Consider the following 4,042-nt stretch of genomic DNA (forward strand, 5'->3'; position numbering starts at 1 on the left):
TTTCAAAGTATTATGATCAGAGAACATAGCAAGTATGATTTCAACCCTCTTATATTTGTTGAGGCTATCTCTGTGCCCCAGTACGTGGTCAATTCTGAAAATATTCCATGTGCAGTAGACAGGAATGTATAAGCAGCTGTTTTGGGATGGAAGGCTCTGTAAGTGTCAATTATGTCCAGTTGGTCTAATGTGTCATTTCAAGATGTTATTTCCTTATTGATATTTTGTTTGGATGATCTGTCCATATCCGACAGTGGGGTATTTAGATCTCCTACTGCAATAGTGTTTTGGTCTGTTTCTCCCTTTAGTTCTGTTAGTAATTGCTTTACATATTTCAGGGCTCCATGATTGGGAGCATAGATATTAATAAGTGTTGTGTGTTCTTGGTGCATGATTCCCTTTATCATTATGAAGTGTCTCTCCGTATCTTTCTTTACCTTTTTTATTTCAAAGTCTATTTTGTCCCATATTAGTACTGCTACTCCCACTTTTCTCTGAATGACATTTGCTTGAAATGTCATTTTCCATCCTTTCATTTTGTGTCTATATTTTTTCCTTCGAACTGAAATATGTCTCCTGGAGGCAGCATATAGTTGGGTTTTGTTTTGGGATCCAATCTGCAACTCTGTGCATTTTTTTTTTTGGTGAGTTCAGTTCATTTACATTTAGAGTGATTATTGAAATATGAGGTCTTCTTATAACCTTTTTATGTTTCGCTTTCTGGTAGCTCGGCGTTTCCATTGCTTCCTTGTCCTTGTATTTATGTTTTCTCTATTTTGGTTGGATCTTCTGGGTTTTCTCACTGGTCCTTCTTGTTTTACATTATATATTTTAGTTCTGAATCTTTGGTGTATTGTTACCGTTATGAATATTAAAAGGATATATATATCCTTAAAAGGATATATATAAAAGGATATATATATATCCTTTTAATATTCATAATGATAACAATACTTGTATACATATATGTATACATATATATCTATATATATCCCTTTAATATTCATGTATATATATGCATACATATGTATACATATCTATATATCTATATATCTATACCTATCTATCCGTCTATCTTTCTATCTCTCCCTCTCTCTCTCTTATATATATACACTCATTCGTTTTCTTCTGCGTGTGCCTTATTTCCATTCCCTTTTGCGAATTTGAATCTTTGAATCCTCCCCTTTTCAGTCACTGTTGTCTCAATTTGTCCCTATGTATGCTGGACGTTCATTACTATCTTGCTATATTGAAATCTCTTCTTATTGTTTAAGCTTATAATGCCTTGTTCTTAGTAAGGGTGGCATTCTTCTGCTTCTATTTTCCTAATAGTCACTTTACCTCTAATTATGTATTTTTTTTTTGTCATTTTGTTTTAGGTTAGTTGACCCCTTTTAGTATTTCCTGTAGTGCAGGCCTTGTAGTGGAAAATTCCTTCAATTTTTGTATGTCTGAAAAGGTCTTAATTTTTCCTTAATATCTAAAGAAAAGCTTAGCTGGATACATTATTCTCAGCTGGTAGTTCCTTTCACTTAATAGGTTGAATATTTGATTCCATTCCTTTCTGGCTTATAATGTTCGTACTTAGAAGTCCGACGATAATCTAATAGGTTTTCCTTCATAGGTTACAGTCTTCTTTTCGCTGGCTGCCCTGAAAACTCTGACTTTGTCGTCATTGTTTTTATTTATTTATTTATTTATTGTTAATTTTAATGTAATGTGTGATAGTGAAGGCCCTTTTGTATTGAGATAATTGGATGTTCTGTTGACTTCTTGAATTCCAAGCTCCAGCTCATTTCTTAGATTTGGGAAATTCTCATCCATTATTTCCCTGAATATGCTTTCTAGTCCCTACTCCTTTTCCTTGCCTTCAACAATGTCCATTATGCTTATGTTTCCTCTCCTGATGGTATTAGCTAGTTCTTGTATTTCTCTTTCATTATTTTTCATTTTACGTTACTCTCTTCCTCCTTCTGATTTATTTCTCGACTTCTGTCTTCAATATCTCTGATCCTTTCATCCATTTTGTCAACCTTATTTCTAAGCTTTCTATTTTATCTTTCAACTCTTACAGTGTGTTTTTTATCTCCAGAAGCTCTATTCTGTTTTTTTTTTTTTGAAAGTTTCAGTCTCCTTGCTAAAGAACTCATTCTGATCATTTAGTTTTTTTTTTTTTTTAATTCTTGAATTTGTTGGTATGACTTGTTTCTGATCTCACTGAGTTTTTTTCAGAAGTACTGGAGACCTTTTTTTTTCTTTCTGAGATGCCTTGTCACTTTGGCTGTTCATGGCCTTTAGTGGACTATTTCTCTGCCTGGACATTAACAGAAGTGTATTCTGCTTTTTTCCCCCAGATTTATTTTATGAAGTTCTCTTTAGCCTGTTGCAAAGAAGGCATTTTATTTTGGTTTACAGTAGGCGGTGTCTAAGCTTCTTGGATCCCTGCTTCATATAAAGACTTAATTAGTTGTTTTTTGTTTTGTTTTGTTTGTTTGTTTTTTTCTTATAGATGTTTAATTACACTCACTACCCTCAGTCTCAGTCCCTGTCAGTGTTAGCGATAGTTTTGGTAGGGTTTGCTCAGATTCCCCTAGTTCTCCGCGGTGTTTGGTCTTGTAGGAAATGGAGGTGGGGCCCTCTGCATTGGGTGTTGGGGCTGTGGCTCAGCCTTAGTTTTGCAACCACGGCCTATACAAATTAACTGTTGTTTCTCTGCTGTCCCCACTTCTCTGCTTTCTGCTCTGATGACTGGGCTTTGCCGCCAGCCACATAGAGCTCACAGCTCTCCCAGGTAGGGATGTTCAGGGAACTCACCGCACCTTCTCCCCTTCTCCTCCACCTAAAGAGAGCTCCAGTAGCTGCAAGAGGGAGATTCTTTGTTTCTCCCAGTCCACCGCTCAACACTTCGGGGATTCTGACCTGTCGTATCTCTTATGCGCAGGTCCCACAGTCAAAGATGCTGGTGTGCAGTTTGGGTGCTTTTTGTTGAGCTTTAGATGTTCAGCTTATTGTGTTTCAAGGGGAAAGATCTCAGGACATCTCTCATTCTATCGTGTTTCTCCAAACATTTTTTTGCTGCTTTTAAGATTCTTTTGTTGAATTTAACCTTTGGCATTTTAATTATGATGTGTCTTGTTGTAGGCTTCTGTGGGTTTACCTTGTTTTGGAATTTCTGACCTTCCTCGGGCTGTATGTTTATTTTCTTCACCAAGTTTGGGAAGTTTTCCACCATTATTTCTTCAAATAGGGTTTCAACTTCTTGTTCTCCCTCTTCACATACCCCTATGACACAGATGTCTTTACATTTAATTGTGTTCCATAGGCTCCTTAAATTGTTATTATAGTCTTGGTTACATTTTCTTGCCCATCTGGTCGGATGTCCGTGGCTTCTCCAACCTCTACATTGGTGGTTCAATCCTTTTCTTCCTCCACTCTGTTGATTCCCTCTAATATACAATTCATCTCAGATAACATATTCTTCATTTCCGATTGATTTCCTTTTATAATTTCCATTTCCATTCTTATGTGTTTTTTTTTAAATTTTTTTTTGTTAAAGTTCTCATTGCATTCATCTACACTTCTCCTAAGTTCATTGAGCATCTTTATAACCAGTGTTTTGAACTCTGCATCTGTTAAATTGCTCAACTCCATTATTCCTGGATCTCTGTTCTTTTCTCTCATGTGGTTTCTGCTTCTTTGTCTTCCTATTTTGGCTGCTTTTCTTTGTCCGTTTCTATGTACTAAACAAAGATCCTAAGTTTTCCAGTCTTATTAGCATGGCTTTGTGTAGTAGGTATGCAGTGGCACAGTCCTGAGAGAGGTTCAGCTTCAGGCCAAGTTTAACCTCAGTCTGTGCCCCTCCGAGGACACCTGTTAAGATTCAGCAAGCAAGCCACAGATGCTGTGCTTATAGTTGCCTCAAGAGGCCACACCAGAAACCGAGGTCTGCTACCACCAGTGTAAGTCTTGGCGTTGCTCAGCAAGGAACACCTGATTTGCCGAGGACACAACTGGACATGGCTTGGGTGGGGCTGCAAATTAG

Source organism: Pteropus vampyrus, unplaced genomic scaffold (assembly GCF_000151845.1).
Source record: "Pteropus vampyrus isolate Shadow unplaced genomic scaffold, Pvam_2.0 Scaffold284, whole genome shotgun sequence".
Taxonomy (NCBI): Eukaryota; Metazoa; Chordata; class Mammalia; order Chiroptera; family Pteropodidae; genus Pteropus; species Pteropus vampyrus.